The sequence below is a fragment of the Erpetoichthys calabaricus genome, chromosome 18 (assembly GCF_900747795.2).
Source record: "Erpetoichthys calabaricus chromosome 18, fErpCal1.3, whole genome shotgun sequence".
Taxonomy (NCBI): Eukaryota; Metazoa; Chordata; class Cladistia; order Polypteriformes; family Polypteridae; genus Erpetoichthys; species Erpetoichthys calabaricus.
Window position 1 is genome coordinate 24,998,815 of NC_041411.2, and position 14,160 is coordinate 25,012,974.

Here is a 14,160-nt window from a genome sequence, read left to right on the forward strand (position 1 = left end):
GCAAATTGCTCTTCTGGGCCCATTGGTTTTAAGAGTGAAGTCGATACTGGTAACTGTCCAATCTGAAATACTTCTGGTAGGGTTATGCGCGATTTTTAAGATAAAAACCTAATTTACGCAGCCGATTCCGATTGTCAAACCTTAAATGTCCAATATATGAACAATCTAGGGAGGCTAATTGTGAAGAATGAGGAAATCATTAACATACAGTGATTTAAGGGGATATTCTTGAACTCCTCTACCAATGCTGAGACATATGTGACATTTTGAATTTTACTTACAGCAGGATTAGACAAATTGGTGGTATGGCTGGGGTCTTGTAAATTTGTTATAACTTTGCCATAGCTGTCATAGTAGCCAACTCGCGTCGGGAGGGTCTAGTTTATTGCATGTACTACGACTGGATTCTTATATGAATATTTAAAAAAACAGTAGATTTTTAAAATGACCCCCACCTGAATATTTCTTTATAGGTAGTCTGTGTTTCAGGTTAAGTTACGTTCATTAGTATACGGCATATTGTATTAGTAGATACAGTACCTCTATGGGACACGTAACGATCGTATGCTACACTTATACGTATTTTATAGGCTCAACATTCACACTTTAACAAAGACTGTTTAAGGATTGTCACTTGTAAAGTATCAATAACAGCTTTTTCATTTTACAAATGTGCATCTATGAGAAAAATGTAGGTATATGGGAACTTTACTTAAAACTACATTTTATAAATACAGTTTCTATATGCTTTCGATGAAACTCACAACTTCAGACTGTCACACTCAACCGCTTCTTTGGGCCCCACGAAGAGCAAGGAAACCAACCCCCTTCGCTAAACGACTCCTCCCTCTCCAGGTGCGGTATGTAGCAGTTTGTAACGCGCCCGTTGAGCACCTGGCAATGATGCTCCGCCCCAATCGGCTCCTCTACGCTCCGCCTCTGCGAGTAAGCAGCTCCCCCTTCTCTCCCGCCCCCATCGCTGCTCTCTACTCGCATTCCGCCTCGCTGTACTTCCTTAAACAATTAACTGCGAAGAAAGTCGGTGTGCAGGGAGCTAGAAGGAGACAGTAAGTCTAGCCGGGACGATCAGAGACCCGCGCTGCTGCTACAACTACCTCTACTTTTGAAGATCAGGAGGTGAGTTTTATGAAACTGTAAATATTTCATTTTGTCGTTCACGTCAGCGATCGTCTTGTTGCCCCGAACTTGAACCAGAGGGACTAGGAACTTGGCGGGCTCGGCCTGGTGGGGACCGCCGGAGGAGTGTATTCTGAACTGAAGAAACGTCTCCGTGCGCCACCTCGGCAAAGAGTAGGGATACGTGTCAGCCCCACGCCCCCCGATTTTTGCTTGTAACAAAGGCGACCTTGTGCTCGGTGTCTGGAGGGATGCGGGCTTTGCCCTCTGTCCGCACAGGTGCGATCAGCACCGCTCCGCCGGTTCCTTGGTTCACTTTGACGTGTCGCGTGTGGACCTGGTATGATGTCTCCGCTCCAAGTCTTTTATTCATCGTCTGTTTTCAGACAGGGAAATATTTTTTTAATTACGAAGAACAATTTCTTCATGTTTGCATTTTTGACAAACTATGGAACTTTTTTACTTTTTAGTCAGAAGAATCGATTGGCTTAAATTTTCCGGGTTTTTCGAAAAACTGATTACTTGCTTATGGTTTGGTGGTGTTAATGAATATGCAGATGGGGACGTCAAGAGATGATGAAGTATAAGTTGAATTCCTAGAATGATATCTGTAGGAGGTAGCATTTACACACACACACACACACACACATTTATTTATATATAATATTTTGTTTAGTTTATCCATACACTTGTTTGGCTTTCACATAAGGTGATTTAAACATTTCAGATGTTTACATTTCTTTTGTTTTTCCAGTTGGAACTCAGTCAGATGAAGTGGCTTCCTCGTGGTCATACAGTGTCAGTAGTGCGATTTGAACCAACAACCAAAGTCCAAAGCCTTAGCCACTAAGACACACTGCCTTCCATTTTTTTAGTGGTTTAACACTTTGTAAGTAATTGAAATTGGCTTCCTATTTTGTTATTCTGCATTGTTTTACCTGGTCAGGTTTTCACAGTGACACATTGACACTTCACTTCTGCTTTGTCATCTCAGAGTTGCTTCTCTAGTTTATCTCTGTCACTGGGGTAAATAAGCGCATGTCTTCCACTGCTATGAACAATCCATTCATTCTTACAGTTATGTCTATTGCAAAGTATTGTGGGGAGATGGAGCTTGTGTCGGTACCATTGTTTTGCCAGCCCTGACCCTTACATTGTGTACTAATTTATAGTTGCCAATGGCCAGTAAAGACTCCTGAGTTAACCCAGCTGTACGCTTTTTGGCCTTATGAGAGGACATGATTTGAAACAATCTAGAGGTGAACATGACTCAGGTTTGAAAAACACGCCCAAACACCACTCTGGTTAGCTGTTGATGCCCCTTTAAAAATGGCTGTAGTACACTGATCAGGTATCCTTGTTGTTTTTGAAGTCCTTCCCCACTCCCCACCCCCACTTAAAATGGAAGTAATTTCCATGGGTGTGACTGTTTTTCTTTAAGAGTTAATACCCTTGTTATGATGGTCTCTTTCTTCACCTGGGCAATTTGAGTCAGATGTGATTTATTTGCATGGTGAGGTACAATATGCTGTTTTAATCAGGGGCCATGTGTCTTGTCTTCCAGATTAATCCACAATTTTTAAAACAAGTGCTTTGACTTTGTCTTATTCCTTGAAGGTCTTTCAGGAGATGAGAAGCTGAAAGACAGGTTTGCCTGCTGTGAGTCGGAATATATATCTGACCCCATTCGATTTCACCAGATCCAAAGGGAAAGGGCAGTTCAAATTCCTTCTCCCTAAAATCATACCATCAAGTACTATATGTGTTTCTAAGAATTGTGTTCCTTGTCCATGACTTCCTTAACAGGACATTGTCATTTCTGTCTCACTTGATTGGCTAATTTTGCTGCCGGCAGTTTCGTTCTGCATCTTGTGTGTGATTCTCCTGTTGGAGTGTCCCCTGCTGCCGCTAGTGTCTCTTAAGTAGGTAACCTATATTGTGTTCTCTGCGTCAGTTTAGCAATGACTCATACTTGTCTCTTCTGCAGTCTGACATTTGTGTTGATTAATCGGGCATTGGTGGTGCAGGTAATCTCACTTCATCTTCCTATTGACTTGTTCATGCAGGTAATTTTGTCTTTCCTTACTAGTGAGGTCAATCCCTCCTTTATAACTTTTTTAACTTTTCAGATTTTTAAGTAGACCTTAGAATCTTTGCATGCTTGATGAAGAATATGCCGTAATGTGTAGTCTGAAAGTAATGTATTTGTTTAGGATGGCAGTCTTCAAGTTTTATTTCTTTCATTTGGAAATAAAATGCACTTTTGTAAAACTGAACCCCCTAAAAGCATTTGAAGGCTCGAATCAAATGCCAGTGTTTTTCCTTGAACAGCTTTCGTTCTGCAGCCTTAAGTGTGATCGTGTATTTCAGGTCAAAGTACAGGGGCAGGCTTTGCTCCTATAGTGCATTCTGCGCAGTAGTGCCCCTTGTAGAATTCTTCATAGCTGTGCTTGCAGAATGTGATTTGAGTGTAGAGGTCAGCAATACTGCATCAGTGCCGCAGAGTCCTGGGTTAAGTTGTTGCCTAGTCATTGTCTGAAATCTTTGGGTTTGTTCTTCTCATATATGTATCGTTTTTTGTCGAGGTGCTTCCTTTTACATTCCAAAGATGGACAAGTTTGTTTAACTGACAGTTCTAAAATGTCCAATTATAAGTCTGTGTGTGTGTGTGTGTGTGTGTGTGCGTGTGTGTGTGTGGACCCTATGGTCAACTGGTGTGCCCAGCATGGTTGGTTTCAGCTGTACACCTGATGCTGTCAGGGTGGGCTCCATCCATTACTCCACCTAATAATGGATTGCTGATGAATGGTCTTGTCATTTCTGCATGCGAATCAAAGTGCCGAAATCACCTGTTGTGACTGAGTTCTAAATATCAGTGCTCCTATATAACACTTTTGTATTTACTTGGAACAAAACTTTACAAAATAAAAGCCTTCACCCTTTTCTCCTGTTTAGGTTGTTAAACTGCCATCTATGGCTACCTGGTGAAGCTTTTTAATCGTCTTTACTGAAGGTTTTGTTTTTCTTTCTGTCAGTGTGAAGATTTTGTTCCTCTGTTTAGGTGAAGGCAAGGCCTCATACGGAGAAATACAGGTGAAGTGGTTTTTGCAAGAGAGCCATGTTGTCTCTTTGTGATAACTAAAGAAAAATGCTGGGGTCATCCAACCCTCAGTATTGTTTAGGATCGAATGTGTCTGGGCCAGTTCTCATCCACCCAGAGATTCTTGAAACCAGAATCAAGCAACAAACTGATTTTGGTCATTTTCATTTTACATTTTGGGCTGCACAGTAAATGTAAATGTCTAATCATGTTCATGTGAACCTACTTCCAGGCTCGTAGTGTTTATATTAATGTGGTCAAATGAGGAAGTGCTAAGGAGAAATGTTGGGGCGCCAACCTGGTCATCCCTGTTTAATCAAAAGGAAAATTTAATGAACAAAATATGTGCTCTATGGAGCAAAATGGAGCAAAAGGCTTCCAAAATCAAAACCTGCCATTGAAGCCTTGAGTGGCTTTTGTGATCAGTCAATAGGTTGAACCTCCATTCTGCGGTGTGCTCTTTTTACAGATGATGCCTCCTGGTATCCTCAGGATTTAGAGCTGGGGGCCTGGAAGGGGTGGAGTCAAATGTCCTCACTGGGTGTGTTGTCCGTACTGTGGAGAGAACAGAAGAGGGCATAGTTGGCGCCAGTGTCCCCTCTCCACCTGGGGTGCTAGTATATACCTCCGATGGGTCTGGAGAGTGATCCACTGATGTGCACGTGTGACATGTTTTTTTTTTTTTTCTCTCTTGTTGTAGATTCACTCTCATAGCTCTAGAGCCTTAAGTTTGAATCCTGACCTGGTTGAGGTCTGTCGGAAGTCTGCATGGTTTTCTCGTCCTGTCTGTGTGGGCTTTTATCCAAGTACTCTGGTCCCTCCCACACTTTCCAAAGACCTGAATGTTGTCTTAATTGGGGACCCTAAATTGTCCCTGGTATGAGTGTGATTGATTGACTGGAGTCCTGTCCAAGATGGGCACCTGCCTTGCCCTGTGCTATGCTACTGGCAAAGGCCCTAGCACCTTCACACCTTAAACTGGATGAGCATGTTAAAAAATTAATATTTCAATAGGAAGAAAAGCTAATTTTATGTACACGCTAAACAAAGGAAAACAACATCAGTCAATAGTAAACAACTAACCATAATTTTTAAAATTATTACATTTTAATTTTCGAGGCAATATATATAGATGAAAAAAGACTGACAGCAATGAGATCGTATTGTAAAAACTGCCGAAATATAATTCAAAGGATGTGATGTTCTGACTGTATAAAGGCTGGTGAGACCACATCGGGAGTACTTACTGTGTGCACTTCTGCTCACGCACCACAAAACTGGCATAGCACTTTCTGGAAGAAGTACAAATAAGACCAATCAGCAGCATCCTGGGACAAAAGGGCAAGACCTGCCCTGAGAAGACCAGAGCATTAAACCTCTTTAGTCTTGTTTGGAGATGGTTACATCTAATTCAGTGTTTTACAAACCGCCAAGGTGTTCGACTGAATTGCTTCAGTTACAAAGTGATTAAATCCTACTCTAGTGATACATGGTGCCAGAGACAGGCGATGTTGATCAGCAGAATTTTACTGTACTCTATAGATGTGACAACAATAACCCTTTAAACCTATAAACAAAATGGTAGATTAAGAAAAGTACATTTAATATTCAGGAAGCACTTCTCTAGAGAAAGTTTCATGGGAATTTCGAACACAACAAGCAAGTCATGTAGCTCAAGTGACAGCTTTACAGAAGTTTTTAGGTGAGCTAGCACGACAAGTTAACTATCAAGTAACCGAATATGCGTGATGGATGGAATGGCTTCATCTTGTTTGTCAAACATTGCATATTATTTTTTTTGCATTTCTTTTAAAAAATGTGATTTAGCATTTTCTGTGCTCTTGTTTTGAGAATTTCCTATATTAACATAGTCCGGTCTTGCATTTCCCATGGCGTGCAACTAAGCTGAGCAGGTCCCATAAATGGGAAAAAAAAAAACAATTTCATATGTCTGTATTTCAATTAGTGTTTAAAAATATGGATATATTGTACCCACAGCAAAACATATTGCGTTATGAAGAATGGTTTTATATCATTAGCCACACTGCCACTGAGCTTCAGTTGTGACTATTCTATTATTTACATTCTGGACAAAAGAGTGATTTTTCTAAATGATGTAATAGCCTTAGGATGCCATTCAGCTAAACACATTTTCTTTGATGGTTTATAAAGATGGTGAAGCATTTCAATTTTTTTTTCCTCTTCAAAACCACATAAACAACTATGAACATCCATGATCATAGAGTGCATTTCCTTTTCCTTATTTCTATCAGCCTGATAATCTCGGTGCTTGTTATTGAAGAAGTGTCTGAATTGATATTAAGCATAGAATTCATTTTAATGTTTTGCCATCTTTTATAATTGATCTACATCAAAATACTGTGAATTTAATACCCTCAAAAAATCCAGTGCTTTTGAAAATATGTGATGCCCTTCCATCACAATACATAACGTAACATTCCCAAACCCACTTTAACCTTTACCAGCTGAACTGGGTGCAAAGCAGGAAACAAATGCCTTGATTAGCACACTGTTCTGTCACTAGGCCCACTCGCACACACCTCCAATTGCAGAGTCACACTAACAGTTAGCCTAACCAGCACATTTTTAGGATATGGGAGAAAAACCCAAGAGTGTGAGTGTGCATGGGATTTGAACCGAGGATACCAGATTCATGAGGCAGCATCTGATGACAGTATTTTTATTCACAAGGGTGTGCCGTGCCATGCCAGCTTATGCTTCTGCTCTCTGTGAAGCTGGCTTTGTTGGTAAGCAATGCCCCTGAGACTAGCAGTGATACCACCCTTGTGCTGATTCAGTGTTAAAACACACACTGTCCTCGAGTTGCCCTTTCACCTTGCCTCCTCTTCTCCTGACTGTCAGACTAAATCAACCTGTAATTATATGTTACTTGCTTTCTGTGGCAGAAGTTTCGTGCCTCGCCTCTTTAAGGGGATTTTCAGTTTAAGTTTTGCTCTGTGGTTTTTCATCATGTAAATCCCAGGGCATGATTCGTGTTGCTTTGGTCTGCAGTGGAGGGTCGGTGTAACGTAAGGAGTGATGCATGGGTTACATTGTCTGCTGATTAAGACCCATTGTGTTCCCAACTAAATTATTTAGTGGTGTTGCAGAGTCTCTATTGAATCTGTAGATATGGCTTCTTATCTGACTCTGAGCACACGATGTTTCTAAGTAGCAGGTTTGTCCACCTGCTGCTCTATTTAGGGGGTGTTAAACTTTGCAGAAATGGTGATTTGTGTTTCCTCGCCACTAAGCCTAAGGCAGAAATTCTTATTTCTAGGTGGAAAGATTTAAACAGCCTTTACTGGAAGCCATTCAATATTAGAAAAAGCACATATTTTATATTTACAAAGTACTTTTTAGCAGAATATTTTGAAACAAACTTAATCAAATTCAGAATAGCAGGGTATTGGAGCCTATACTAGAAACATTAATGCGCAAGGTATGAGCCAGACCAAGAGAGGATGCCAATCCTACACATATCCACACTGCCAACAGTTGTGAGCTGCCCCTCAGCCTAGCCATAGGAGAACCCACAGAAACATGGGGGGAACATTTGGACTCGATGAGTATTACGAGTTGGTAAGGAATTTGAAACCATGGAAATGGATCTGTGAGGCCGCACCACTGATCACTACACCACGATGCCATGCTTGTTCTAAAGGTTCTCCTGCATTGGACTACTTAAGAGCTACATTTTTAAAATACATACTATAGCAGAGTCTGTTTCAGTCTAATTTGGCATGTAGTTTGTCCTTCTGGAATGTTCAGAGACATGAGGGGCATCACTATAAATTAGACTTCCAAGCAGTTTGGCTTCCTTTTTTGTACCTTATAAAAACAGGCAAGGAGTCAAGACTGACTAACGCAGTAAACAGCGCCAGGACCTTTATGACAGAGGTCACCAGTTAAATGTCATTTACCTCCAATCTGTAAAATGCTTACATTATGTGCTAGACAGCAAGAACGATTTTTAAAGCAATGCTGAATACTTGTGTCTTGTACAGGCAGGGCTGCTAATTGTCATAACCTGTTTGGCTGCTCATCTTGCTTCACCACTGCTCCACTGCCAAAATCAGTAGCTTCTAGTTATTGTGTTAGCTTATTTTGCTGCTAAAACCGGTGGCATGTCTATTGAATATTTAATACTTATTTGGTGTTTATAGAAGTGTTTTTTAGAGCAGGTTATTAATTTATTTAGTAGGGAAGCAGCAACAATATATTGTTAGAAGTCCAGCTTCTCTGCCACCTTCCAGCTTATGCACAGAGAATGTGTATGTGCTCAGAAATTGGTTGTGTACACACTCGCATACTAAGCTAATGCAAAAAAATACTCTTACTTTTAGTGGGAATGGTGCAACAAGGCCATGTAAATTCAAACTGACAACTAAACCCACAGTTTTGATGGGGGATGTAACCAGTAGGTAATTGAAGGCTCCCATTAATGCTCAGTTATCCAATTAGTTTTGTCGAATGCTGTGACGTAGGATATTTCTATCTTAAATAGAAGAATCACATCATTCAAGGATACACAATCTGCAAACGAAGGCCCCCCATGGCAGCCATTTTCCATGAGAAGATTCCTGCAGCTCACAGCCACAGCAGTGCTGACACTTATCTCAACAGCAGAACAACATCTGGCTGAAATTTCTCTGTTTGAAAACTTTTCATTGATCTCTTTAATTATTTTTTTACAGTTTACATGCTTACATGAAAAGGTTGACAGTAATGGAATATTTTGAGGTGCTAACACGGCTCTCCCCATTTACAACAATGCTTGATGGCATAACAAAACAGCTGAAGAAAGGCAATCGTCACATAGTGGGTTATCTTCAGCTGTGTCGATGCTTTGTCAGACTCTGAACTCCTTCGGTCGATTTATCTCCTATAATAAGTGATGCCTCCTTCCGGGTGGACATCCTTTTGAAGCCCCGGGGTGGTGTCATTTGCCCTCACTGGGTGGTTTCTTGAGATTGGAGGAAGAAAATGACAATACAGTTAGTAACAGCTCCCCATCTTGGCCTGGGATGGTATCACTTACCTGAGAAGAGCTTAGATAGTGATCCTTAGACATACATGTGTGACGGCACAGAAAACTTTATTTCCTTTTTTCCATTTCTGCAAAGAATTAAGCTCCACAAAATATTACTTTAAATTTGGGTATCTTATCACACAGATTAATGTATTTGTGTGCTACAGTGACACCCTGACACAGACCAGAGCCGCAACTGTAGATAGTAAAGTGCACAGAAGGCAGAAGTACTCCATTTTGAGGGTGAAAAGGGGCTAAAGTAAAAAGGAAACTCCATAATATTTTTTATTTTAATTTGCATTTGAACATTTTTTTTCTTGAAAACACTGTAATTGTACTATACCTGCAGGAAATGGCCATAGTTTAGTTGTGATGAGGACCAGAAGATGGATGATGGAAACAAAAGATCAAGCCAACTGAAGTATCAAAGCCTAGACATTAAACAGAAATTGTAGGTGAGAGGGACATGTGAAAGGAGTCTTACTCGGAAAAGAAGCGCACTTAATAAATATTCAAGTGATTCTCAGAGCTTTTTCACAAACTTGTACAATGATGGCCCTGTGCCACTGCAATATTTAAAGCTACTTGAAGATGACTTCATAATGAGACAAACATGGCAATCCTGTGACCATACCGATGCCGTAACAAAGTCACGGTCACTTGGAAAACGCACAAAATGGTGGCGGAACATGGAAATATAAAGGCACTAGTGTATTATAACAATACAACATTTAAATTAAAAAGCAAAATGGGTAAAAAAAAAAGACATAACGTGTGTGGAACCTTTATTAAACAGTTCAACAGTGTAGATGCCACAATAGTAATAGTCACAAAATGATTTTATAACAATATGTTTTTAAAACTTATATTCAGGGACCCACCATAATTTTCATTTTTGAAGCTTTCGGGGGTCCAAAGGGCTAGTGAGGAGATCATGGAACCCTCGTGATTCTGTATTTCATACCTTGGCTGTAGACATTAGGCCAAAGCAGGAAACACTGCTGGCTAAAAGTGACATCCGAGGCGACAATGTAAAATGGATGGATTCTGTAATTTTAAAAGCTTGCTGCTGGTTCTAATTAAAGCCAATGTCGCATTATGTAACTTCTAGTCAGACTTGCTGACTGAGTTTGGTGATCTTGTCAGTGGGCCATGTCAATTTCAATTACTAGGCGTGTCGCATTTGGCAAATAAGTGCGAACCTTGCAGCGCATCTGTGCTTGCCACGTTTTAAGGCAAACAACAACATTTTGCCTGATGGAGCTAGTGCTGTATGAACGGTTGACACGTACGGGGAGTTCAGCTGCAATCTCGGGCTCTTTGTTTTTTTGTTTTTGCATTCTGTTGTGATACATAAAACAGAAGACATCAGGCAGTTGAGCGTCTCTTCTGATTATGAGGACCAAAACACCTGTGTTTCTTTATAACTCGTCACTACATTTAATGCATTGTACTTCCGCATGAGCATGCATTGGTTTTCCGTTCTCGTGTACACAGAGCCACACGTACAACTAAAGGAAAAATCAAACCTGAGTGAGGTATGGACTAGTCGGAATGAGTCAGTGGGCATGTTGCATTAGGTAACTGGCTTCTCAGGAGCGTGCCGCCGATTGCCTGCAACTCAGCAGTGATATGTAAATAGAGGCTACAACTAAATATCACGGGAAGAATCATTTAATGTGACATGGCCTTAACTAAGAAGGTTGAAGTCCATTGTTCACAAATTCTGACCGGAGTTAATAAATAAATTAGGCAGAGAAATAATGAATCCCATCCAAAAGCAATTAGATGTCATTGCGGTACCCCCTAATCAGGGTGATAATATTGAAAAGATAAATTCTGCACAAATTAAATTTGTGTTTTACTGTTTCTGGTCTTCTTACATTTACCTCTAGACTCTGATTATTGAAAGTGGAATCCCCTCTAAAAACAGGAAATGTGTGTTCCAATTTGTGAAATTCCTGATGCCTTTAAATTTTAACAAAGACATCAGAGCCAAGGTGTTAAAGGTTCTTAAAGGACAATTCAGATTTAAAATGTGACAATCCAAAAACATGAACCAATGCAAAGCTTCTGCTGGACACTGGCAAGCATTTTTAATTTAGTTGGTCTTTCATAGGAAAATGGCTTCTGTGTGTATTTATTTTGTATTGTTCCAATACATTATGGAATTGCTTTTTATCACAGCTTTGTTTAACTTGCAGTGCTTCAGAATTCATAACTGCTGTTTGAAAATGTTATTTTTAATCATTAGCTGACTATTTCCAAGTTGTTATACACTTTATAACAAGTTAGTCACTTTAATAGAGGTATACTGAAGCATTGCCAGTTACTTATGTTTCTATTAGAATTGGTGATATTTATTATACATTTTCACATCTGTAGTTTTATTATTCACCAACAGTGCAGCTGGAAAGCATCATTGCTTGTTGACCTGACCATACAGTCAGAGTGCAGGCTCCTGATGAGACATGTCAAGAATTACCTAACAGTGTAGTAGGTATGATTGGCCCTTGGAGCATATTCTAACTTTCACACATCAACAACATTTATTTATATAATAATACATAATGAAGAAAAGAAGAATAAAAGACAAAGTAAGAAATTAAAATAAGACAACATTAGTTAACATAGAATAAGAGTAAGGTCCGATGGCCAGGGAGGACAGAAAAAACAAAAAACTGGAGAAAAAAATAAAATCTGCAGGGGTTCCAGGTTACGAGACCGCCCAGTCCCCTCTGGGCATTCTACCTAACATAAATTAAATAGTCCTCTTTGTATTTAGGGTTCTCACAGAAGGACTTGATGATGATGGTCATGCAGACTTCTGGCTTTTAGTCCATCAATGTTGGAACATCACGGTGCTTTGAGTAGATGGTGGTGGCGCAGTAAATTGTGCACATTTGCAATGGAGCCATTTATGACTTTCATTGCTGCCAGTAAATAGGGTGACCACTGAATTTATTTTGAAGGTGGAGAACTGTCCAAGGTACTTTAAGAAAATGTTATATTTTTTATGAACTATACTGCCCCCTTCTTCTTTACATTTGAGTGTATGTTATCCCTTGAGTTTTTGGCTTCTGCTTATGGGTTTATAAATTTCATTGACTCATGATTTAAATGGTGTAATTGGTAGCTGTGATGGAAGGTGCAATTGTGTGTTCTGCTGTGAAGCATTTTTAGGAAGATCTTTGATCTGGCAGCCAGCATTCACTGTGCCAAGCAGCAGAGCTTTGTGGTCCCTTGCAAATGTTCAGCTGCGTAGTTGTGAATTATGTTTTACTTTGGATGAGAAATTTCACTACCACACTGAAGACAACTGCCTCAAATCCAAGTTCAGTAAAGTAACTTCTCATTGTCTGTCCTTCTGTGTGTGCTGCTAGCTAGCAAGTAATTGTGGATGCTCTTTAACGGTTGTTCATGTGTCTGATCAGGGGATGACAATATTGTATTAAGTGCTAACTACAAATCTAACAAGAACCTTAGCCACGTTCCAAGTGTCTGTCAGCCTCCTTGGATTTTGTGTAAGGATCCATGATCCAGGAGTAATGGTAGCAGGTTTCTCTTAAGAGTCTAGCACCTTTGGAAAACAACTTTTCTTTTGGTGGTACACATAGTGACATGTGAGTCACCCTTGGCCACAAGATCAGGTTTCCTTTGTAGTTGCTTAAAAACCTGAATACTAGCAGGTGTACCATATTATTTCTATGGATTATACTGAGGCATGAGTTAGCAGGGTTATTTTTTAATTCAAATCTCTTTTTTAGGTTTGTTCACATGTAATGCAAAAAGGCACCTACTGTGGTTGCCATGACTGTCCATGCACATGAAACAGTCTGGCTCCCAGTGGACTGAGTTTGTTAAATATGAAATCCTTATTATAAAAGGAAATTTGTTAGGAAATCTCACTTTTAGTTGAAATATCTTCAGTACAATGCCATGTACAAATTTTTTAAATTTCAAAATTTCTCTTTGAAAGGCCCTGTCAAATTTGTGAACTGTCTTAAAATGTGACTTTAATTACAGATTCATTTACTGTTTAAAATCTATTTTGAGATACCGTATATACTCACGTATAAGTCGGGTCTTGAAGCCTGAAAAATCGATTATAAAATCAGACCCCAACTTGTACGCCGGTTCAAAAATGCAAGACTTTTTTGATGTTTTTTTTCAACATCTTGCCTCCTCCAATCTTGCATCAGTTTCTTAGATGCATCGAATTTTGTTGCAGCAGCGCAGTTACCAATTTCTTTTGCTACTTCAACGACGTTTAATTTAAAACCAGCTTCATATTTTCTTCTGATCGAACGCTCCATCGCAGATGAGGGATGCACTTACGATATAGGTGTATGATGGTGTAAGATACAAAAAACACAAAACAGTACAAATGTTGCATCGGAATAGTTTGGGTATTACTGTGTGGTCACATTGGCACAATTTTGAGAGAGAGAGAGAGAGAGGTTAGGAGCACACGCTAATACAGTACATTGCCACACCCACATTGAAAAAAATGGCATTGTGCTCCGTGGTTACTCTCTCAAGTGGGCATTAGCATATCACAATCCCTTGTACCACCAGTGTGAGTTTTCCTCATTCGACTTATATGAGCGACATTATAAAATACCAGAAATTACACTGTAAAATAAAGTCCCAACTTATCCGCGAGTATATACAGTAGGTCATTTCAACTTGTATATTTTATAGATTTTACTGATCCAATAGCTGTGTGTGATGACAAAACAGAGAAAAGCCGGCAGAGTTGTGCGGTTGCATCTGCTGCTCCTTAAAATTGTTGCACGTAAGGTGCGTAATGTTTGTGACCACATACATTGAAAAAAATGCAAGGACAATAACTTACATTGAAATGAAT

General features: G+C 39.7%; 1 protein-coding gene across 2 annotated transcripts in view; it reads left to right on the plus strand.

Moving 5' to 3' along the window:
• The first annotated feature begins 979 nt into the window (after window positions 1-979).
• The window catches only part of LOC114669240 (protein kinase C delta type-like), a 93,089-nt gene continuing 79,908 nt past the window's right edge, over window positions 980-14,160 (plus strand). For both annotated transcript variants that reach the window (XM_028825440.2, XM_028825441.2), the window contains exon 1: window positions 980-1,137. The gene's annotated coding sequence lies outside the window, so the exon portion shown is untranslated. The remainder of the gene's footprint in view (window positions 1,138-14,160) is intronic.